At 36.4% G+C, this 26853-nt stretch overlaps 1 pseudogene; it reads left to right on the forward strand.

Annotated features, from left to right (window-relative positions):
• The first annotated feature begins 16999 nt into the window (after nucleotides 1–16999).
• On the forward strand, nucleotides 17000–24148 carry LOC103554412 (polyadenylate-binding protein 4 pseudogene; annotated as a pseudogene).
• Nucleotides 24149–26853: the final 2705 nt, after the last annotated feature.

Here is a 26853-nt window from a genome sequence, read left to right on the forward strand (position 1 = left end):
CAATGAAGACCAGAGCCTTAAAATATGTGATTTGCATAATAACAGGCCCACAGGGAGATACTGACAAATCTGTAACAATAGAGAGGGAGGGATTTTATCACTATGTCCCAATAATTGATGATACATAAAAATTGTGAGACAGTTCACTGGAAAAACTATTTCAAAAATGTTCATAGAACAAAATGCAATAACAGACTGTCAGCAACAAGATATCTACCTTCAAAGGAAAGAATGATTGACTGGAATATTTATACATTGGACTTCTGGGTATGTATCCAAGAGAAATAAAAACAGTACATGAATGCTCATAGCAGCTTTAATTATAATAGTCAAAAACAGGAAACAACTCAAATGTCCATCAGCAAGTGAATGATTGGATAAATTATGGTGTGTCAATGCCATGGATACTAGGCAGCAATAAAAAATCCAAAATACTGACACATGCAACACATTCTGTGGATCTCGAGGGGATATTACTGATGAAAGATATCAATCTCAAAAAGTTCAATAATGTGTGATTTCATCTACCTAGCCTTCTCACAATGGCAGAATTATAGAGATGAAAAATCAGTTAGTGATTTCCAGGGGTATGGAAGGGGACGGGGGAGTGGCTCTATTAGTGTGGCACAGGGAGTCTTCATGATGGAACTGTTAGGAATCTTCACTATTCAGAATACTGTGTGGTGGTCACATAGATCTACATGTATGTGTTCACATGCACACACACAAACACACAGAGTACAAGTAAAAATGGTAAAATCTCACCATATTGGTAGATTGCACTAATGTCAATTTCCTGGTTCTGGTATTATGCTATTATGGGTATGCAAGATGTTACCATTTGGGGGAACTTGGTGAAGAGTATATGATATCTCTATTATTTTTACAACTGTATGTGAATTGACAATTATCTCAAATAAAAAAACAAAAATAAATGAAGTCAGTTTCACAAGCAGAACATATTTCTTTAAAGAAATTTCTATGCTTGTGTGGATGTACATGTATATATCTGTATGTGTGTATGTTTGCCTTTGAGTTAATATTTTTCAACATTTACCGTTTCAACATGTTAAAGCAGTTGTGGTTTGTGAGGATTTCAATAAGAATGTAAGGTCTGTATGAGGCATTCAAGAATTATTCCTGAGGCTATAACTCTATCATCCTTACACAATTTAACCTTTTCCACCACTCTTCAACTCTTCATAATGAACCTGGGCCCTTTTTACGAAGCACAAAATAGGAAATAGGTAAAAGATATGTGCATGAAAGAGTGAGAAAAATGAGGAAAATTAATAAAAAACTCTTTTGAGCAAGTGAGTAATAAATATCAATTATCTAAGCAAACTAAAAGTCCACCTGATTTTTGGAATACCAGAAATTCCACCTCTTTCACTGAACAAGGGGTGATATAATATAAACAACACATTGAAGACTTTTTGTGTCATTCACTGTCGAAATCTTATATTTAGAAATCACCTGAGAAAGGACTATGCTATCAACATTTATAATGTGAGTATAATAACTGTTAATGTTATTTTAATGATTTCTTTATGGCTACAGTAATATCCTGTTGATTATGACTGCAACGTTTTGTCCTATAGCAATAGAACTGTATTTTTCCCACTTTGCTGTGTTTTGTTTTTGATTTAAAACATGGAGCTAAATTCTCACCAACATTCTATCAATTCCAGAAGCAACAAACTAAAACATCATCAATATGTACTATTTCTACAGTTCCTAACATGGCTTTTTGTTTCTCATAACAAATTACATAATGACCTGGAATTTAAGAGAATATTACAGTGCTCTATTCAATGTGTAATGCATCATTATTTCGTAGAATTATTTGAGTGAATCTTCATTAGCATCAAGTTAAACTTACCATTGTGCAATTAGAAAGCTTTAAAACAAAAGCTCAAACAGCTTTAAAGTTATATTTCCTTCCTGTTAATATTTTCTGCTACCCTTTTCCTTCTGTTCAGTCAGTATTATGGATTGAGTTGTGTCTCCTCAAAATCCATATGAAGTCATAGGGTATCTATTGAAGTCCCAACCCTCAATAGCTCAGTATGAGACTGTATTTCAAGACAGGGTCTTTAAAGAGGTGATTAAGGTGAAATGAAGTCATTAAGATTAGGATGACCCAATCCAATAAGACTGCTGTCCTCACAAAAAGAGGAGATTAGGATGCAGACACTCATGCACAGGGAGAAGACAGACATCTATGCATCAAGAACTTAATCTTTCCTGCGGACACCTGGATCAAGGACTTTTAGCCTCTAAGTTATGAGAAAATAAATTTCTGCACTTTAAGTTACCCAGTCTGTGATATTTCATTATGGCAATGCTAGCAGCCTAACACAGTCAGTCTCATAGAAAATACATATTAGGGAAGCTTATGAACAGTCCTAGGTTTGTACTCAGTATCACCTCATGGTGGGAAGGAGGCCACAATGGTGAATGTGTTCAATGACTGACTCTAGATCATTAGCGATGAAAAGATGGACCAGTAGAGTTTGTCTAGCAAACTTGAGTTTGACAGAGATAAAGCTAAGGCCTATAATTGGGACACACACACACAAAATTAATGAAGGACAGTGAAACCTTTCATTGAGGGGGTGTGGGAGAGAGAGAAGGTGGTTAACTGACAGCCACATTGAATGGTTTCCAAATTTAGTTTCAAGCTCTTGTTCTCCAAATATGCAGGTTCAAATTCTAGCTTTCCTATTTTCTGGCTACGGAAACTGAACTTAATCCTTCTCAGCTTGTGTCCTTATTCTAAAATCAGAATGATAGTAACCAGCCCCTGGGATTGTTTTAAAGATTAAGAGAGTTAATACAACTAGTGTATTTAAAGCACTGACTTGCACTTGGTTCACACTCAGTCAATATTAACTATTATTTTTCTTAGTCCATTTTCTACTAACTCCCCAGAAACTTCTGAATATTTTACTTTCTTATTACATTCTATATTCTCTGGGTAAAATATCCACAGAAAATTTTACGTTTACATTTTTATATTTTAAGATATTACTTTACCATTTATGCAGCAATTTTTGTAAAGTACGAATTTTTCTTCTTAGACTAATATGTTAAATGTAATAAATAGAGTTTTACAAATGAATGTGTCTTTGACAATTAACCGATCACCCCTTATACAACTTTTGATCCAGTCAAAGTCTATGTGTGGAAAGGGTCATGGGGGGAAGCCATGTGTTCCAAATAAGGTGAACTTCCAGGTTTTGTGGTCAACGATCAGAAAAATAAAGTTATACACAATAAATTGTACATCACTAACTTAGGCAGTCTCTAAGATGGCTCCCAATGAGCCCCAACTACTGATAGGCACACTCCTTTGATTCCCCTTGCCTTGAATGTAGGCTAGACCTCATGACTCAATTTTAATGAATGGACTATGGCAAAGTGATAGGATGTCACTTTCAAGATTAGGTTTTCAAAAAGACTATGGCTTCAGTGTTGCTCACTCCGTATTGCTATCTTGCTTGTTCTCTCTGATGAAGCTAGCTTTCACATTGTAAGATGTGCTGTAATAAGATCCATGAGTCAAATAACTGAGAGAGTCTTCCAGCCAACTGACCAAGTGAGAACCAACCCAGCCATCAACCACATGAATGAATTTCTAGTGAATCTCTCTCAGTCAAGCCTTCCAAGGAGACAGCAGCTCTGGGAGGGAATGTACATAATATCAAGCCCAAACAAGATATGCCTATTGTGTAAAAGTAGTGCAAAGTGTCATTTTGTCCATGGGTCTTTTGAGCAAGCATTGGAGTGTCTGGGTCATCTTACCCATCTGATATTTGGGAGCTTCCTGTAGTGTGGATGTCTTCGCATGGGAAATGATACAAAATGTTAACGTCTTCACACTCTGTGCTAGTTCCAAGAGGTCCATCCACATATCTTTTAGTCCTTCTTATCACCAATATTTCAATATTTAGCTTTCCAATTTGTTAATCACTAGCCATACATCAATATATATCCAGGGGCCAACCTGGTGGTGCAGCAGTTAAGTTTGCACATTCCACTTAAGCAGCTGGGGGTCTGCAGGTTTGGATCCTGTGTGCAGACCTACCAACTGCTTGACAAGCCATGCTGTGGCAGGCGTCCCACATATAAAGTAGAGGAAGATGAGCACAGATGTTAGCTCAGGGCCAGTCTTCCTCAGCAAAAAGAGGATTGGCAGCAGATGTTAGCTCAGGGCTGATCTTCTTCTTCAAAAAAAAGAAATATATATATATAATCTCCAAGCCTGAAGCCATCACTCCTTTCTATAAAAGTTGATAAGTCTTGTCAATTGGTATGATTTCCTTTCTTCATATCTTTTGGGGTCACCATTGGATATGGATATAATTCAGTGACCATCCATGTCAGCACGTGATGTGAATTATCTCTCAATAAGACCCATGTGTTTTTCTCCTTCATTAACTAGAGTTCCCCATTAGCTATAAGTGTGAATTGAGAGAAAGTGGATGAAGAATTAGAAGCAGCAACCATGGAGAGTCTGAGCCACCTGCCCCTGTAGTTTGCTTGTACTGACTAGGTCTGTTTGGGACCAGTGTCCACCTAGACTGAGGGAGACAAGGGAAGTGCTCAGCTACTAGAAATAGTGAATATTGAGATCTTTATGAGGGAAACACCCAATAGAAATGGTAATCTTCCACTGAGGGACACAGCTAAATGGAGCAATTCAGCAGTGGAGTACCATGGATAATAGATATTTTGACCCCTTTCCTTCCACCCTTCATTCCCTATCTCCTCATATATCCCATTGAGCAAATCCAACTGGAAGCCAGAAAGCAATAGAAGCTGATAATTAAGTCCATTTAGGTCAGCCTTTTAGGGCACAGAGCCAGGTGGAAAATAGTAGAGAGCAGATCTAAGTGGAAAATGTCCAGAATACTTGGTTTGGTAAAATTTTTCACACATTTATTTTTAGCAATTTTTTTTCCTCCTTAAGTTTTTAGGTCTCTTTATTTTAATCAGAATACAGATGAATTTTGTTTCAGTTTGGTTTCTTTTGTTGGTTGGTTTTTTGGTTTAATAGTCAAATTCTATTATTTCTCTTTTTTAAAAAAGTGTATTTAATATGATTTCATCAATATAGATGACATTTTATCAGTTTGTCTTGTCTTTGACTGCATACAACAGAAAACTGTTTAGAGTGGCTTAAATCAAATGACGCATTGGGATTTCCTATGTAATAAGAATATCAGATAGGCATTCCAGGGCTGGTATAGCTGCTTGAGTAAGTCATGAAGGGAAAGACACTTGGGGTTCCCCATTCACCTTTCTTAATATGTGACTCTCATCTTCACAGATGCAAAATACTTGCTTTATCTGCAGGCATCACTTCTGCATTAGGCAATGAGAAAATGGTGGTAGGGATGGGAATGGGGGAAAGAAAAAAATTACATGCCTGTGAGGGCTATATACTTTTCTATAGAACTAGAGATATCCAGAAGCTGTATTTCTCATTTACCTTTTTCAGCACTGGACTTATCACCACCAGTAGATAAAAAAAATTTCAGACAGTGGGAATTTTACAATGGGTATATTGCCCCTGCGGAGAGAAAATACTGATTCTCTTGTTATGGGTATTGGGTTAACAAATAGCAATATTTACTATATGTTGTACTTGGATATTTTCCCTGTCTATTTTTAATTTTTTAAAATTTATTAGTTTTTTTAAATTTTATTTTTTTTATTGTGGTAACATTGGTTTATAACATTATATAAATTTCAGATGTATGTTGTTATATATTTTGATTTCTGTGTGGATAACATCATGTTCATCACCCAAAGACTAACTACCATCCATCACCATACACACGTGCCTAATCACTGCTTTTGCCCTCCTCCCTCCTCACTTCCCTTCTGGTAACTACCAATCCAATCTCTGTTTCGATGTGTTTATTTGTCATTGTTTTTATCTTCTACTTATGAGTGAGATCATATGGTATTTGAGTTTCTCTCTTTGACTTATTTCACTTAGCATAATAACCTCAATATTCATCCATGTTGTCACAAATGGCCAGATTTCATCATTTCTTATGGCTGAGTAGAATTCCATTGTGTATGTATACCACATCTTTATCCATTCGTCCTTTAAAAGGCATGTAGGTTGTTTCCAAGTTTTGGCTATTGTGAATAATGCTGGAATGAACATAGAGGTGCATGTATTTTTATGCATTCATATTTTCATGTCCTTTGGAAAACTACCCAGCAGTAGAATAGCTGGATCGTATGGTAGATCTATGCTTAATTTCTTGAGGAATCTCCATACTGTTTTCCACAGTGGCTGCACCAGTTGGCACTCACACCAGTAATGTATGAGATTTCCTTTCTCTCCGTATCCTTTCCAACATTTATTATTTCCTGACTTTCTAAATATAGTCATTCTGATGGGAGTGAGGTGATATCTCATTGTAGTTTTGACTTTCATTTCCGTGATAGTTAATGATGTTGAACATCTTTTCATGTACCTGTTGGTCATCTGTATATCTTCTTTGGAGAAATCTTTGTTCAGATCTTTTGCCCATTTTTTAATTCTGTTAGTATTTTTGTTGTTGAGATATTCTCTTTTTATATTTTGAGTTCCCTATATATCATGCTGCTCCTTTGTTTTTTACTCCTTTTCTGAATTCTATTAGCATTTCCTTCATTCTCATTTTCCTGTACAAGTGTGGGAGTTCAATGTTCTGTTTTTGTTCTTTTAAGGGCTATCCCTGAATGACTAATGTGAGTACTTTCCTTAGAAAAGTCCCAAAATAATCACTATCTCTATGCTCCTTATGAACTATAACATACTTTAAACATTTTCCTTCTGGTAACTGAAACCTGAGGTACATCTTTTACAAGTTATTTTGCAAAGATCTTTCACAAAAGAGGCTCCCTGGAAGAACTCTGTGGGTGCCAGTCTTTCCAGGTTGGCTTGGTCAAAGTAGAAAGAGTAGTTTGAACTTCTATAGTTGCTAGAGGTTGGACTGAGGAAAAGTTCTTGTGCAGGAGATTTAAATTTCCTGTTGGCGTCAAAGGAGTAGGTGCTTGTGCATGGGTTTTTCTCATCAGCCTGTCTAGATATTGGCCAGGGAGAAAATATGTCAGTGGCCAAACAGCAAAAATGGAGGCAGACTCTTTATTACAAATATTTACATTTCAGTGTTTTATTTCTTAATCATTCCTGAATAATAATCAACTGATTATAGATTACTCAGGAGACAAAATATTTTAGACAGCATTCCAGTATTTTCTAACTTCTATTATTGCCATTGAGAATTCTGCTGCTTTTCAGGTAACCATTTTTCTCTAGTTGTTTTAATCATTCTTTTTGTGTTTGGTGTTATACATGCAGTCAGACAACACTGTCAATGAAAGAATTAGTCTTTATGTGGCTCAGAATGCATGCTCCATCAATTCTGATAATTTCTAAGCTTCAATCACATTCACTATTTTTTTTCCTACATTTTATCTATTCTATCCTACAGGAATCAAATAAAATATATGCTATATCTTATTAGTTTGTATAATATAATTTATGGTAAATTATAGTTCATGAGATTTTAATAAATTCATTACACATAAATTGTTTCCCAGCACTAAAATAAAGTCAGGAATTAAAAATTAAACTTTTGAGAGAGAATTAAAGAACAATCCTGGAACAAAGATAAAAGACTAAATTGGAAACTCAGGAACCCAGTGAAAATACACCATTATGACTGAATACATAGTAGAGAATAGACGTTAAAGTCTCATATACTCCCAAATCAGGGGGGCTCAATATTTTGCATCTTATACTCAAATACCATGAATCTTTTCATAATGGATATAAAAATGTTTGTTTTCTAAAGTACATTTAATTGTTGTCAGGCCTTCTGTAAGAGCCATTAAGGTTGAACTAGTGTTGTTGGGAACAACTCTTCAATTTGTGAACTCAAAGCATGTGGCCTATCAAAGCTGTTTTTTAGGCTCACTGAGCTCAATGAGAATGTGGTTAACTAGAAACAGTGGTTCACAACCATTTTATGTCCCATCACACTTGGGGGATATTCCCCACTCTTATTGGTATTAATTACTCATTAACACTGAATTGTGATTTAGAGAAATAGGATGAAGGATAAAAGGAAAAGATAAGATGGAGGAAGTTTAGCATACTACTGTGGGAGAGTAAAGAAGGTAAAGGTGATTCTGCAAGTCTCACTAAAGGGTAATTCCCCCCTTTTACGTGCACTCTCCCAAACATGTGACAACCTCTGACCAAGAGACAATTTTCATTTCAGTGATATGCTCCAAGAACTTTCTCTTTGGATTTGTCTTTTGGTAAACATATTAAAAAGATGCCCATCATTTGTCAGTACATTTACAATGTAGGGCAAATGAATAAATCACATAAAAATCTCAAGTAAATCCAGTAACCGGAAATTAACCATCAATATAACTGGAAATAAAAGCATTACCGTTTACCCTCTGAGTCCAATGGACTCATTTTAATTCTTTGTACTTCAAGTCATTTTAATAATTTCATATGAGTAAGAATAAAGAAATAAGAAAAGCAACTTATTAAATACTATAATAAAAATTAACCATAGCAAACCAAAATTTATTTCCTATTTCCCTGGTTTTAAATTTATATGTACTCCAAATGAGCAGTGTCTTCTGAATGCAAGTAACTGCTCATTAATTGTCATGCATTGATCTGGAAATCCATCATGTGAATACTAATACTGATTCCAAATATGTCAATTCCAGCTTATCATTACAAGTGATTCTTCTTGCACTTGTACCATCAAAATATACTTGAATAATTTTTGAAACCTTTTATGGCTTATAATTATCTTGCAGAGAAGATGACCATCTTCTTTGCTATATTACTGCTTTTTCTTTCATTTTTTGTTTATAAGAATCATTTAGAATGATCTATCCAATAATTTTTATATATATGTATATCATTTATTTCCTTCCAATCACCTTCATTTATTCACTTGCCTTCATAATTTGTCCACTTCTCAGGAGTATCAAGTAAATTTCGGCACATGAACATAATGAAGACTGAAAAATTTCTCTGACATTCTAACAAAGATGGGCCAGAGTCTTGTCACAAACTACTGCATGATGAAATCCATCCTGTTGAATGATGAAATTGATATGAACATTGTATTTCCTTTTTTACTTAGATATACATTGTCTATACATAAATACCTAAGTTTGAGAAAATTCATTTAGAAAACTGTCATCTGAAAGTTTATCTGATATTTCATTTATGTAGTCAAATTCACCATCATCATTACAGTCTCAAGTGCTGCTATCTGCTTACATCTTTTGATTTTTCTAATAATTGTAATGTGTTTCTATGCCATTTTTTCTCTCTTTGCCATGATTGGTGAAGAATGAAAAATTCATTCTTAGCTGTGTTCAATAAAGTTAAAAAACACTCTGTAAAGATGGTGTCTCCCGTAGTCTTCTATACATTTTTGAAAACGCAAAACTCTGTGCAACACAATAATAAAACTGAATGATAATGAAGTAGTGACAGTTTCTTGTACTCTTGTATCATCCTTTAAACCAGGCATAGGCAAATTTTTGCTGTAAAAGGCCACATAGTAAATATTTCAGTTTTGTGGGCTATACAGTCTATGTTCTCTCATCTCAACTCTGCCTTTGTAGCATGAGAGCAGATATAGACAAATACATAATGTATGTGCTTGGAAATGATCCCGTAAATCTTTATTTATGAGGTCAGGAGGCGGGCTGGATTTAGTCCACAACTGCAATATGCCACACCTGTTTGAGGATTCTATAATTCTTTTGTTTCCTTATTATTTCAATATATTTTAATCTAGTTAGGAATAATTGCTGTGCAGCGATGAATATCTAACATGATTAGAAAGTAAAATAGCAAATTTAGCAAAACAGCATATAGGATATAGAAAAATAACATCACTAAGACCCCCTAGTGTATCTGAGATTTATAAAAGGGTCCAATGACTCCATATAATAATTGCAAAATAGAAGTATTCTATTGAAAATTGGTAAATTTTGTTTTTTGTGTTTGAATGATATCTAAGTAAGAACAAAATAATAAAATACCAACCCTTACAAATACTTTTAACAGCTCAAAAAACTCATAAACTTCAGTGGACTCATAAAGTTCATCAGATGATGATGCTAGTCTGAGGATCTTTTTATATAGAGATAAAGGAAGGCCTTGAATTGGGATGAAAAAAAATGGACCCTTTCATCAACTTCTTCTGCAAAATTGTTGTCTGATAACAAGTATCAGTGACTGTTAACCACAGAGAATGAAAAGGATTATGTGGAAGTAATCACCAATAGGAGCACTGTGATCTAGCAATTAAGATTTTCACTAGCGGCCAGGTGAGAAAAATGGACCTTTTTATAAAACTAAGTTGCCTTATGAGAAAAACAAATCTGGACTATTAAATCTAGGAATCTTGAGGGGTACCGAATTGATCTAATTTTGACAGTGACCCTTGCTTCCTATAAGAAGGCGTATGCATTCTCTCTGAAGAAAGCATGGCCGATTTAGGAATGCAGGGCATGCAAAGTAAGACTGAGCACATATAAAGACACAAGCAAAATCTAGTGTACAAGGAAATAAGCTACAATGAATGAGGGACAGCAGAAAGAAAAAATGAAACTATCATCTCAATAACTTTAGATCCTCAAGTACTTCAGAAGTTATATTTATTGTATAAAAATATCAAATGCTTATAAAAGGTAGTATCAGAAAGGCGCAGAAATTATTAAATAATGACATTAAAATGATGAGAAAGATTTGAAAAACATCTCTCTCTCTCTCTCTATATATATATATACATATATGGCATTCTTTAATCTAAATCACCAAATCTGGTGATTTTTTCATCCTAAATTCTTCTGTCTCAAGTGCATCTCTTTTTCTCCATTGTACCACTACGTCTTCTCCCAGGTGGCCATCATCTCTCGTCTCGACTCTGCAATATCTTCTAAACTGACCTCTTTATATCAACTCTTACCCCCTCAGCCTCACTTACTATAACTAGAGGAATTACATTTTCAAATGCATATCTAACAATGTCACTTATTCGATTATACGTTATCTACCACCACCCTCTTAAAATATTTGCTATCTGTGTGCTGCTCTTGGAATAAAATCCAACCAGTATGGGTAATGCTAGGTTTTGCCTCACCCATCATTGTGTTCTTTCTTCCATCAGCCACATTTATTGGCATCTTCTGTCCTTCTCACTTCTCTCCCACCTGCTGTGATTTTCTGTTATTTCTTCCCCCCTCTTTCCCCAGGTAGCTCTACTCCTCCTATGAAAGCTCATCACCATGTCCTCATGGAAGAATTCTGTATTTTACCACTGATATTTTCCCATTATACTACAAAATTATAGCACTTTGTAGTCCTACTTGATAGTGATTTTTAGGAATGTGACTGTATATTCATCGAAGTGCCTCTTGCATGACTGTCTCTCCCACGAACTGTAAACCCCATGAAAGAAAGAGACAAGGATCTTTGGATCATTGTGAGCACCTAACATAATGCCTGTCCTATTGTGGGTCTAAAAATACATTTACCAAGGAAAATTACTGAATAATTATCATTTATGTGATGAAAATATAATTTGACTAGGAAAATGCTACTGTAGTTACTGTCATGTGAATATTAGTTTGTTAAATGAAGAAGATCAATGTGGCATGCCTTAAACATAAAAATGAACAAAATGGAACAGAGTAAATGGATTCCAATTCATTATTTTTATTACATATAACACAAGAAGCATCACTTGTCATTGAGAATTAAATAGGTATCAAATAAACTGATATTTTACATAATTGATTTGCATTTTTTAAATGAGTACATTTAATTCCCATACATATGGCTATAAGAAAGAGAAAGAGTAGTCATTACTTCTTTTTCTTTTTTTGGTGAGAAAGATTGCCCTGAGATAATATTCATGCCAGTCTTCCTCCATTTTGCACGTGGGGTGCTGCCAGATACAGCTTAATGAGCAGTGTGTAGGTCCATGCCCAGGATTGAAACCCACAAACCTCGGGACTCTGAAGTGGAGCGTGTGAACTGAACCACCACACCACTGGGCCAGCCCCCTCATTACTTTTGATAATAATTAAACTGTGAAAAATTCATCCTCAGGAAATTGTCTCACTTTCCCTAAGATGACTTTGATTTTGTCCATCTGTCCATCCACAGCTGTCACTTAGCCCCCTGCCCCTTACACTCATAACTGTACTGCATTTATTTTCAGTTTACTGTAAGCTCCATCCCGCCTCTAGTTCTCATTTCATAGCTCTTTCTTAAAAACACTTAATTTTTTTTCAAGCTGATTAGGTTTACAATCAAATCGAGAAGAAGGCATAGAGATTTCCCACATACACCTTGCTCTCACACATCCGTAGCCTCCCCAATTATGAACATCACTCACCATAATGGTACATTTTATTTTTTTGCCAATGATGAACCTACATTGACATATCATAATCCCTAAAGTGTACACTCAAAGTTCATTACAATTCGCTCTCGGCATTGTCCATTTTCTTGGTTTGGACACATATATAATGACATGCATCCATCACTATAATATCACATGGAGTACTTTCACTAGTTTCTCTATTCTAAAAAGCCTCTGTGTACTGTTTATTGATCTCTCTCTGCTGCCACATCCCCCTGCAACCACTGATTTTTTTTACTGTCTCCATACTTTTGCCTTTTCCAGTTTGTCATATAGTAAGAGTCATGCAGGGTGCAACCTTCTCAGATGCATTTAAGGTTCCTCCTTGTCTTTTCATGGCTTGATAGTGATAAATAATAGTTGCTTTTTTCAGCTGCCCCAAATATCACCATTCTCTTTTTCTCTCCACCTTCTTTCTGTTCACCTAACACTCATTCTTCAACACTTATAACTTATTTTTTCACTATTTTTGATTTTCTATCTCTCCTGTAAAGTGTAAATTTCACGAGGGTACTGATGGCTTCTGTCCTTCCACCACCTTACGCAGTGCTTATCACAGAGCTCGACGAAGAATAAAAACTTAGTAAATATGTGAGAACAAATGACTCAAAAGTATAACAGAGTCACTTCATTTTTTTGTAATTACAAAATATGAGATGTGTCCAATACATAAATGGTGGTACACATATTCAGTAGAATACTATGATATCATTACAAATGCTGACTATATAATAGGCCTCAAATGATAATGAAATGGTATAATAACATGTAAGTAATATGAAAAAAACTATGTATAAAGAGGTATTTAAAAACCATATGAAAGTAATATATTTAAATTTAGACAACTTCAAGTGGATTGGGAAAGTCTAAGTGATTTAAGAAATTTCTTTATAACATTTGATTAAATATGTCTGTTACTTATATAATATCAATAAGTAAAGCAAAATGACAAATAATAAAGAGCATTCTAATGGATTTCTAGTTTAGATTTTTTGAAATAATAAAAACTGTCTTTGTTGTATGTGCACAGTATAAAAACATTTGCTAACCTAGTCAAAATATCATTCAGAATACAAATAAACTGATTTTACTTTTGGTTTCAGTGGCAAGTTGTTAATTCAGTAACTTTTTTCTCCTTTAAGTGATCATATGAACACTACAAATATAACCTAAGTGGATTTTTTTCTTGACATATGTGCACTTGTGTTTAACATTTACCTATGTAACAGTATGCCATAGTGAGAATCTGTCTAGCTTGTAGACCATAGATATAATAGATGTGGTTTATATTCTTATAAATAATTATACATGGACCTATGTACATACAATATGTGTGAACACTAATACACACATATACACAGAAATACAAGTAATCTGTATTTAATATATATTAATACATTCTCAGACATCAGGTTAACGTGACACACAGAACACAGGTACACATCTTCCCTTACACCTCAAATCCTTAAAAATGATGTGTATTTGAAGGAAACAAATTTATAATAATAATAGTATTGAGTAAGAAGAGAAAGAGCTACCAAGAGAAACTTTTTAAAATAATTTTGTTTAACAAAACAATATTGCATTGTCTGAGAAAATCACATCCTAAAGCTCACATAATCAAAGAAATGCTGCAGAGCTAGTAGTTCCAGGATAAACTATAGGAGACGGCAATCTCAAAATCGGTGGATACAGGTTAAGTGAGGGGGCCTGGGGCAGCCTGAGGATGACTAACTGGGGAAATACATTTTTTTCACTGCATTTCTTACCTCTACTGTACAGAACAGACAGCAAGAGAGGCATTTATCCAGACTATAAGGTACTGAAAGGAGTCTTTGTCATCCAGTAATAGCAGAGCCCCCAAACAGCTCGCAAGGAACCAGGAGGAGGAAAGCACCCCATACCCATAAGAAATGCAGCATGTACTGCCAATATTTTGTTAGGTCTTTTGAATAATTGCTTTCATAGAACAGATGAGCAGAAAATTTTAAACAAAAAGCTGAGTTGGTAAATAAGCATTGCTAAATATTAGCAAAAAAATTACAAACTTATGTCAAACTGCTCCAATTCCTAAGGAAATCAAGAGCAAACAGAAGATAACTTACAAAGATTCAAGAAGTTAGTGCATTCATTATCATGAAACAGTAAGACCTGGAATTCTGCTTTTGATTAGGAAGTAGAAGGCCATGGCTCCAAGTTTACCCCTAGAGGACAACTGGAAAAAACAGGTAACTTTAAAAAATTATTACATACATATATGTTTTCAAAGACTTCAGAGATCTGGGGATTCAAAAGAATATAAAGAAACTAAATTTCAGAAAGTGAAGAGATCTTTCTAGCTGAGCAGGAATCAATGACTGTTTTCCATCTTGAGGCATATGCCAAGTATAAGAACAGACAAGAAGAACACTGGCTTATCATAGACAAAAACACTCCACACGGAGTGTTTTTCACGGAGGTGTTCTTCATGGAGGAAAAACTAATTGAGACTTCAAGGGCCATATAAGCTATTGTAACAGACTGGGATTTTTGTTAAGTCCCAAGCATTCAGCTGTTTGTCACTTGTCAAATTACTCAAAAAGACTTGCACCAAGTAATGGGTAGTGCAAGAAATGGGTGTCTTGAATGAAAAGGTAGAGAGAGACAGCCCATATTCCTTCAGTGGGTAAGTGAAAACTTCCAGCATGGAGGACAAGGCTATAATTAACACAGGATAGGTCTCACACTCCCCAGCTCAACCGTTTAGGTCCCAGGTCAATTTGATCACAATGATCATCCTGTCACCTGGTTGATTTTGACGTGTAGCATTATTATTATACACAATGACTAATGTACAAAGAGAACAGAAGAAGTAAAGCAGCCAGTAAAAGCAAACCCAAAAGTGACATAAATATCAAAAAAGCAGAAGGAATTAGAGCTGGCTATTTATACCGATCCATGAAAGCCAGAAAATGAAATGCACAAGGGCTGGATTTACCCCAAACTTTAAAACAACCAAAAAAAAAAAAAAAAAAGAAAAGAAAAGATAAAGCCATGAAACATTTCAAGGCACTGAACATCAGACTATGAAGGATGATGAACCCTCAGAAATGGAAAACAGATGAAATGAGTGTTGCTGTGGTCCAAGCATACTGCTTCATGCAAGATTCCACATCAGGATACAGGAAAGGATGAAGAATGTAAACCTGAAAAAACTTCCTGAGTTGAGGAAATGGAGCTTAGATTGTGAGTAAACTAAAACAGCATTAACTAGAGGACCTATTATTAAAGAGGAGAAAGATGCACAGAGCAAGAACTTGAGAAACCTGCAGAGAGCCAGCCTTGCTACTGAGCAAAGCACTGATCATTGCATGTGTGTGAGGGAAGTTCAGAATGCTACAGAATCTCATGAAAGGATTGGAGAGAACAACACTAAGTGCTCATAGAGCCAGGGGCAACACTCTTCCCACCAGGCAGATGCAAAACCTCATCATTTCTGGGGCCTTGGGTAGAGCGCACAGAAGGATCTTTCTTTAGTTGTAGGAAAAGGTTAGATTTGAGCTCAAACATAGTTATGGTCTCACCTAAAAGATCTTAAAATTCAGATATAAAAAAGATCAAATAATCTCTCCACCCCAGGTCATGGCATCCCCTGTTACTTTGGGCACAGCAGCCTGAAGAAGAAAAAGAGAGAGAGAAAAAATGAAAATGCTTTAAAATCGGGGAAAAGAAAATCCCAAGAGAAAGAGAAAGAGAGAGAGAGACCCTTCCCCCAGTGTGCTGGGGTGCACCATGTGTCTGAAATGCCCTGTGCTGGCCCCAGCGTGGTGGGTAGCTGCATGCTCAGCCTTCCCGGGGCTTGCATAGTCTGCAATAGGAAATATTTTGTTTCCCTCTTCCCCTGGCTGCTGTAGTCTTAAACCGCCAGATGCCAGATGCCTATATTTGTAGAGAAATGCATTTCCTGGATGCTGCCGTGGGCATCATTTGGCAGCCTCTAGAATAAATTTTAGCGTTTGGAGGGGATTCTCAACTGTAATTTTCTTTTTTGAGCTGCAAACCAGGACAACTGAAAATTACAAACTCCCAGGAAGGGCCACATTGCTTTTAAGAGCCTTTTGTCTGCTGTGTCGCTGTCTCCCACAAGCTGTCCTGAACTCCTTTTTCTGGTCCTCTATCTCTTTGAGCCTGTGACGAATCCTCTTATCTTCACTCTTTGCCACCTGTGGGCCAAGGTGTGAGCCTCAGCTCTGAGAAGAGCCCCCATCCTTTTCTTCTTTTCTGAGGAAGATTAGCCATGAGCTAAGGTGTGTGGCCATTTTCCTCTGTTTTATATTTGGGACGCCTACCGCAGCATGGCTTAATAAGCACCACATAGGTCTGCACTGGAGATCCAACTGAAGCAGAGTGTGGGAACTTAACTGCTATGCCATCAGGCTGGCTCTGAGAAGACCGCCCCTTTTGACCTGTATGATTCCTACAAGACGTCCTCCTGGCAAGTCTCTAGGTGGTAGGGCCTGGGGACATGAATGAACGCTGCAGCCAGCAGCTACGCTATCACCTCCCTGAACATGGATGGCCTGTCCTCAGACATCACTGGGCGTGCAGTATGAAAAGTTCAGTGCTGCGGGGCTTGTGCTGTGCATCCAGGTGTGCCATGATATGACTACCTGCACTCCCTGAGTTATGGCTATGTCAATTTCCCTCAGCCTGCTGATGTGGAGCAAGACTTAGACACCATAAACTTTGATGTGATTAAGGGAAAGCCACTCTGTGTCATGTAATCTCAGAAGGATCCTCTGAGAAATTTGGGTGTGGGAAATTTCTTCATCAAGAACCTGGACAGGAGTGATGTCAGCAACATGGCAGCGTGAGCTCACCCAAGACTCTCTCCCCTCCAAATTACAACCAAAAAGAGCAACTACTTTCCAAGCAAAAAAAAAAAAAATTCTAATAACAGGAATCATCAGAGACTCACAGCAGCCAAATGACAGACGGCAGAGAGGCTGAAGCTGCCCTTGGAGGAGCTGGAACAGGGTAAGAGAGAACTTCACTCCCTCCCCTAGAGACTGGGATCACTGCTGCAGGTGAGGGAAGGAGCAGGGAAGGGGCCACGCATCTGGGGATTGTCCAGGACTCCCACCACCTGTGCGGTGGAAACCCTCTAATGGGGGAAAGCTTTCCCGTGGGGGAACCCCAGCAAGCCAGGGCCCTGGGAGACCAGAGAGTGAGAGCTGATCTGAATCCAGGTCGGCACACAAGAGAAAGTGCTCCCCCTCCCCCAACCTGCGCTGAGCGCCGCCATTGCAGCTGAAGGTGGCGGGCTCAGAACGTGCGGCTCTTAACCCCAATCTAGTGGCGACAGGCTGTAACTGCAACCAAATAATAGCATCATGTGCAAAAAATGCTCCTCTACCATCAAGCAATTTATAAAAGCTCCAGTCCACAAGGAAAACAATAAAAACACAGAAGTATGTCCTGAGGATTTGAATATAGGTAAACTAAGTGAAAATGAGTTCAAAATAGCTATCATAAAAATACTCAATGAGGTAAAGGGAAATATAGAGAAATGAGTCAATGAGTTCCAGAGTTACTTCACAAAAAAGATTGAAACTATAAAGAAGAATCAATCAGAAATACTAGAGATGAAAAATGCAATGGATCAGATAAAACAGAATACGGATTCCCTGAATGCCCGTGTAGACACCATAGAGGAGCAAATTAGCATAATCAAAGATAGACAGGCTGAATGGCTCCAGACAGAGGAAGAAAGAGAAATAAGAATTTAAAAAACTGAAGGAAATCTCTGAGAAATAGCTGACTCAATGAGAAAATGAACCTTAAGAATAATTGGAAATCCTGAGGACGTGGAAAAGGAAAATGGAGCAGAAAGTGTGCTCAACGAAATAATAGAAGAGAACTTCCCAAATCTAGGGATTGAGAGAGAAATGTGTGTGGAGGAAGCTTTCAGATCTCCTAGATTTGTCAATGTAATAAGACCTACTGCAAGGAATATAGTAGTAAAAATGGCAAAAATGAATGACAAAGAAAGAATATTCAGGGCAGCAAGGCAGAAGAAAATAACCTATAAAGGAACCCCTATCAGACTTTCAGTGGAATTCTCTACGGAAACCTTACAAGCAAGGAGAGATTGGAATGACATATTCAAAACTTTAAAGGATAAAAATCGTCAGTCAAGAAACTCTATCCAGCAAAAATATCCTTCAGATATGAGGGAGAAATTAAATCTTTTGCAGACAAACAAAAGCTAAGGGACTTCACAGTCACAAGACCTCCACTACAAGAAATCCTTAAGAAGGCTCTCATACTTGAAAAAAGAAAAAAAAGGAGAAAAGGGTCACAAAACAGAGAGTAGGGAGACAAATAGATAGAATCGGAATAGGATAGCAAATATTCAACTATAGCATTAGGATAAAGGGAAGTAAATCACCAAAGCAAAGACAATCTTATCATTCTAACCACAAACTCACAACACAAGTTGGAATAAGAGATGAAAATAATAATTTAGGAGGGAAGGAGGAAAGGGACTGAAACAGTCTAGGCTAAGTAAATAAGAGACCACCAGAAAATGGACTATGTTATACACAAGATTTTGAATACAGATTTCAGGTTAGCCACTAAATTAAAAAACAGAACAGAGACACAAAACACAAATAAGGAAAAATCTAAGAAATCCAGCATAAGAAACTGCAGAAGTCAATGGGTAGGCTAAAACAGAGGACAAGAACAAAGGAAACACAGGAAAACTGGGGAACGAGCAACAGAATGACAGCATTAAGCCCTCATGCACCAATACTCACACTCAATGTAAATGGATTGAACTCTCTAATAAAAAGACACAGAGTGGAAAAATGGATTAAAGAACAAGATCCAACAATTTGTTGCCTCCAGGAAACACAACTCAGCTCCAAGGACAAACACAGGCTCAGAGTGAAGGGGTGGAAGGCAATACTCCAAGCTAATAGCAAACAAAAGAAAGTAGGTGTCACAATATTTATATCAGACAAAACAGACTTCAATATAAGGCAGATGAAGAGAGACATAGAGGGCCAATATACAACGATCAAGGGACACTTCCTCAAGAAGAAATAACGCTTATAAATATCTATGCACCTAACACAGGAGCACCAAAGTTCATAAGGCAACTATTAACAAACCTAAAAGACGATATCAAAAAAACCCACAATAATAGTAGGGAACCTCAATACCCCACTCACATCAATGGACAGATCATCCAAACAGAAAATCAACCAAGAAATAGTGGAGCTAAATGAAAAGTTCAAACAGTTGGACTTAATAGACATATATAGAACACTTCATCCAAAAACAACAGAATACACATTCTTCTCAAGCATGCATGGAACATTCTCAAGGATAGACCATATGTTGGGAAACACGGCAAGCCTCTGCAAATTTTAAAAAAAATTGAAATAATAACAAGCATTTTTCCAATCATAATGCTTTAGAGCTAGAAATTAATTACAAGAAAAAAGCTGAGAAATGCAAAAGGATATGGAGACTAAACAATATGCTATTGAACAAGAAATAGATCATTGAAGAAATTAAAGAAGAAATCAAAAACTACCTGGAGACAAATGAAATGACAACATGCTATACCAACTCATATGGGATACAGCAAAAGCTGAATTAAGAGGAAAATTCATCGCAATACAGGCACATCTTAACAAACAATAAAAATCCCAAATAAGCAATCTTAAACTACACCTAACTGAATTAGAGAAAGAAGAACAAACAAAGCCCAAAGTCAGCAGAAGGAGAGAAATAATAAAAATCAGAGCAAAAATAAATGCTATTGAAACAAAAAAGGCAGTAGAAAGGATCAATGAAACAAAGAGCTTGTTCTTTGAGAAGACAAATAAAATTGACAAACCCCTAGCCAGACTAACAAAGAAAAAAAGGGAGAAAGCTCAAATAAACAAAATCAGAAATGAAAGAGGAGAAATAACAACAGACTCTGCAGAAATACAATGGATTATAAGAGAATATTATGAAAAACTATGTACCAGCAAAATGGATAATCTAGAGGAAATACATAAATTCTTGGACTCCTACAATCTCCCAAAGCTTAGCCAAGAAGAAGCAGACAATTTGAATAGACAAATTGCAAGCAAAGAGATTGAAACAGCAATCAAAAGCATCCCAAAGAATAAAACCCCAGGACCAGATGGCTTTCCTGGGGAATTCTATCAAACTTTCAGAGAGGATTTAATACCTATCTTTTTCAAGCTGTTCCAAAAAATTATGGAGGATGGAACACTACCTAACACATTCTACGAGGCCAAAAGCACGCTGATACCAAAGCCTGACAAGGACAGCACTGAAAATGAGAACTACAGGCCAATATTGCTGATGAAGGTAGATCCAAAAATTCTCGACAAAATTTTGGCAACCCGAATTCAGCAATTCATGAAAAGGATCATTCATCATGATCAAGTAGGATTCATACCAGGGACACAGGGATGGTTCAACATTTGCAAATCAATCAACGTGATACACCACATCAACAAACTGAGCAATAAAAACCACATGATTATCTCAATAGATGCAGAGAAAGCATTTGACAAGATCCAACAGTCATTTATGATAAAAACTCTGAACAAAATGGGCATAGAAGGGAGCTACCTCATCATAATAAAAGCCATGTATGACAAACCCACAGCCAACATCATACTCAATGGGCAAAAACTGAGCGCCATCCCACGGAAAACAGGAACAAGACAAGGATGGTCTCTATCACCATTCTTATTTAACATAATACTGGAGGTCCTGGCCAGAGCAATCAAGCAAGATAAAGGAACAAAAGGAATCCAAGTAGGGAGGGAAGAAGTGAAACTCTAGCTGTTTGCAGATGACATGATCTTATATAGAGAAAACTCCAAAGAATCCATTGGAAAACTTTTAGAAGTAATGAACAACTACAGCAGTTGCAGGGTATAAAATCAATTTAGATAAATCCATAGGATTTCTATACTCTAATAATGAACTAACAGAAAAAGAACTCAAGAACACAATACCATTCACAATCACAACAAAAAGAATAAAATACCTTGGGTTGAATTTAACTAAGGAAGTGAAAGACTTATATAATGAAAATTACAAGGCTTTTCTGAAAGAAATGGATGATGACATAAAGAGATGGAAAGACATTCCATGTACATGGATTGGAAGAATAAACATAGTTAAAATGTCCATGCTACCTAAAGCAATCTGCAGATTCAACACAATCCCAATCAGAATCCCAATGACATTCTTTACAGACATAGAACAAAGAATCCTAAAATTCTTATGGGGCAACAAAAGACCCCGAATTGCTAAAGCAATCCTGAGAAGAAAAAAGAACACAGCTGGAGGCATCACAATCCCTGACTTTAAAATACACTACAAAGCTACAGAAATCAAACCTGTATGGTACTGGTACAAAAACAGGTGCACAGATCAATGGAACGGAGTTGAAAGTCTGGGAATAAAACCACACATCTATGGACAGCTAGTCTTCAACAAAGCAGCTGAGGGCATACAATGGAGAAAAGAAAGTCCTTTCAACAAATGGTGCTGGGAAAACAGGAAAGCCACATGTAAAAAAATGAAAATTGACCAGTCTTTTTCACCATTCACCAAAATAAACTCAAAATGGATCAAAGACCTAAAGTGAGACCTGAAACCACAAGGCTTCTAGAAGAATATGTAGGCAGTACACTCTTTGACATCAGTATTAAAAGGATATTTTCAGACACCATGTCTTCTCAGAGAAGGGAAACAATCGAAAGAATAAACAAATGGGACTTCATCAGACTAAAGAGCTTCTTCAAGGCAAAGGAAAATAGGATTGAAACAAAAAAACAGCCCACTAACTGGGAAAAATTATTTGCAAGTCATGCATCCGACAAAGGCTTAATATCCATAATATATAAAGAACTCACAGAACTCAACAACAAAAAATCAAACAACCCGATAAAAAAATGGGCAGGAGACATGAACAGACATTTCTCCAAAGAAGATATATGGATGGCCAATAGGCACATGAAAAGATGTTCATCATCGCTGATCATCAGGGAAATGCAAATCAAAACTACACTAAGATATCACCTTATACCCATTAGAATGACAAAAATAACTAAAACAAATAGTAACAAATGTTGGAGAGGTTGTGGAGAAAAAGGAACGCTCATACACTGCTGTTGGGAATGCAAACTGGTGCAGCCATTATGGAAAGAAGTATGGAGATTCCTCAGAAAATTAAAAATAGAACTACCATACAACGAAGCTATCCCACTACTGGATATCTATCCAAAGAGCTTGAAGTCAGCAATTCTAAAAGTTCATGGGCACCCCTATGTTCATTGCAGCATTATTTACAATAGCCAAGAGGTGGAAGCAACCTAAGTTCCCATCAACTGATGATTGGATAAAGAAGATGTTGTATATATATATATATATACAATGGAATACTACTCAACCATAAAAAAGAACAAAATCATCCCATTTGCAACACCACGGATGGACCTTGAGGGAACTGTGTTAAGTGAAATAAGCCAGATAGAGAAGGACAATCTCTGTATGACTCCACTCATATGAGGAATTTAAACATCTGGACAAAGAGAACAGATTAGTGGCTACCAGGGGAAAGGTGGGGTGTGGGGTGGACACAAAGGTGAAGGAGTGCACCTACAACACGACTGAGAGACAATAATGTACAACCGAAATTTCACAATATTGTAACCTGTCATTAGCTCAATTAAAAAAAAAATGAACCTGGACAAATCTATAGATAATAAAGTACTTATGATACTTTTTCTGCTTTTGGAATCATTCTGCCCTGCAAGATGGTGTATGATGAGAACAGCTCTACGGGTTATTCCTTCATCCTCTTTGAGACCTAAGAGGCTGCTGTCAAGGCATCAGGAAGATAAATGGCATGCTCCTCAATGACTGCAAAATGTTTGTGAGCAGATTCCAGTCTCCAAAGGAGAAAACAGCAGGAAGCCAAGCTTGGAGCCAAAGTCAGGGAATATGGCAATATATCAAAAACTTTGGGGAAGAGCTAGATGGTGAGAGTCTGAAAGAGCTGTTCAACCAGTTTTGTAAGAGCCTAAGTGTCAAAGGGATCAGAGATCCTAGTGGGAAATCCAAAGGCTTTGTCTTTGTGAGTTACAAAAAACAGCAGGATGCCAATAAGGCTCTGGAAGGGATGAATGGAAAGGAAATCAGTGGGAAAACCACTTTTGTGTGTCATGCACAGAACAAAGTGGAACATCAGGCTGCGTTAAAACGGAAATTTGAAGAGCTGAAACAAGGGAAAATTGTGGCTATCAGCATGAATCTCTACATTAAGCACTTCGATGACACCACTGATGATGAGAAATTATGGAAAGAGTTTTCCTCTTTTGGATCAATGACCAAAGGTAATGCAGGAGGATGGGAGAAGCAAAGGGTTTGGCTTCATCTATTTCTCATCTCCTGAACAGGTAACCAAAGCACTTGCTGAGATAAATAGATACATGGTGGGCTCCAAGCCACTGTGTATTGTGCTAGCCTAGAGGAAGGAAGAGAAGAAGGTTCACCTAAGCAACCAGTGTATGCAGCAGGTGGCTGGAATAAGAGCATTCCCTGCCAATGCCATCTTAACTCAGTTCTAGCCTGAAGTTGGTGGCTACTTTGTGCCAGGAGTTTCACAGGCTCAGAGAAGACTTTCATATTACACATCTACTGGTTAGCACAGATGAGGCTTAATCCAGGCTGGTAGTAAGGTAGGAGACCTCAAGTCACAATTCATCCACAATTGACAGGATGTTAGAATTACTAGACAGGGACATTAAATTAGTTATTACAACTATTGCATATGTTCAAAATTTTAAGTAGAGACACGGAAGTTATAAAAAGACCCAAATCAAGCTTCCAAAGGTAAAATTACAATGTTTCTGGATGGATTAACAGCAGATTATACATGCAGAAGGTGAAATTAATGAATTTACAGACAAACAATAACAATTATCAAATTAACACATAGAAAAAATAAACATAATTAACACAGCATCATTAACATGAGACACAATTTCAACCAATCTAATATATATATAGTGAGAGACTGAGAGATGGAAAAACATATTTTAAGATATAATAGCCTGAAATTTTCTAATTTTATTAAAACTATAAACTTCACAGGTCCAAGAAGCTCAATGCAGCCATAGTATAATATATATGAAGAAAACTATCTCAAGTCATAATTAAATTGTTCAAAACCAATAATAAACAGAAATTTTTATCAAGATCCAATGAACAAAGATAAATTACATACAGTAGAACAAAGATAAAGATGACAGTGCACAAATAAGGATGACAGCAGATTTCTCATCTAAAAAATTGCAAGTTAGAAGACTTTGGAACAGCTTTAAAACTGATGAAAAGCAGGGAAACTTTCAATTTAGAGTTTCCCAGAGAAAATATGTTTCAAGAATAACAGTGAAATAAAGACTTTTTCAGACATACAAAAGTGGAAAGAATTCATCTACAACAGTTCTTCACTAGACAGACATGGTGAAGGAAATTCTTCAGGCAGAGGAAGATGATATCAGGTGGAAATATCACATTACACGTGTGAAGAAGGAACTCCAGGAAAGGCAATTATCTGGGTCAGTATACAATTGCTTCTTATTTGATTATTTTTAAAAGATAAATACTGAGGTTTTAACATATTTAAAATAAACTGTATGACAACAACAGCCCAAAGTATGGGAATGGAGAAATAGAAGAGTATTATTTTAATGTAAAGTACTATGATATCACTTGAAGATAGACGGTGATAAGCTAAAGACATTTTAAAGCACATTAAAATAACACGTTATAACTAATAAACCAACAGAAGAAATGAAATGGAATCTTAAAAAAATAATTAGTCTGAAAGAAGGCAGAAAAGGAAAAATAAAAACTGGAACAAAGAGGCGATAAGTAGTAAACAAAAAAGTAAACAAAACATCTTCTTACAATACATTGAAAACATCTATGTATGTAAACCATATTCTGAACCATAAAAGAAGTCTCAATAAATTTAAAAAGGAACCAAGTCATACTGAGTATTTTCTCCAAATTCTATAAAATAGAATTAAATTAGAAATCAATAATGGAAAGATATGTGAAAAATAGCAAATATCTGGAAAAACTGTATTTTCAGCTTAGTGAAAATGGGAAAGCAACCTGTCAAAGTGTGTGGGATGCTGAAAACAGTACTTAGAGGGAAATATATAGCAGTAAACATCTACTCTAAATAGAAGAGGGCCAGCCCCATGGCCGAGTGGTTAAGTTCACCTGCTCCAGGCTTTCACCGGTTCACATTCTGGGTGCGCACCTAGCACCACTCATCAGGACATGCTGAGGTGGCATCCCATGTGGCACACCTAGAAGGACCTACAACTAGGACATACAAATATGCATGGAGGGGGGCTGTTTGAGAGAAAGTAGAAACAAAGAGAAGATTGGCAACAGATGTTAGCTCAGGTGCCAATCGTTAAAAAAAAGAAGAAACCTCTAAAATCAGTGACCCCAACTGCCATGTTAGGCCACTAGAAAAAAAAGGAAAATAAAACCCAAAATAAGGAACAGAAAAGACATATTAAAAATCACAGTAGAAGTCAATGAAATAGATACTAAGAAAGAAATCAAGAAAATCAGTACACCCAAAAGCTGATTCTTTGAGAATATAAAATATTTGACAAGACTCTAGCAGGATGAGATCTGGAAAAAAGGAGAGGTGACACAAATTACTAATATTAGGAATAAAAGTGATGACATTGGTGACTATTCTATGGATGTTAAGCAAAAAAGAGAATATTGTGAATAACTTCATGCCAATAGACTCAACAAATTCAATGAAATGGACAAGTTCTTCGAAATACACAAACGGCCAACGTTCATTCAGGAAGAAATGCATAATCTATGTAGTCCTAACAGTAGTGCACAAACTAATTCCAAGTCTATATGTCTTTACTAGTGACTTCTATCAATAAAGAAGAAAAAATAGTAATTATTCTATATAAAATCTTACAGAAAATTGAAGAAGAGGGAATACTTTCCAACTCATTCTATGAGACCAAGATATTCTCATAGCAAAATCCAATAAACTCACTGCAAGAAAAGAAAACCAAACACCCATATCCCTTATTAAGATGTGTGAAAATTCTAAACCAAGTTTTAGGAAAGCAAATTCAACAACATATCAAACAGGTATGAACAAACATCATGAACAAGTTGAGATTTACCCCAGGAATGCCTGGCAGGCATCAATCCATATAATTCAGCATACTAACAAATTAGTAAAGGGGTGCTGAATGATGTTCACAGAAGCAGA

The sequence above is a fragment of the Equus przewalskii genome, chromosome 8 (genome assembly GCF_037783145.1).
Source record: "Equus przewalskii isolate Varuska chromosome 8, EquPr2, whole genome shotgun sequence".
Classification (NCBI taxonomy): Eukaryota; Metazoa; Chordata; class Mammalia; order Perissodactyla; family Equidae; genus Equus; species Equus przewalskii.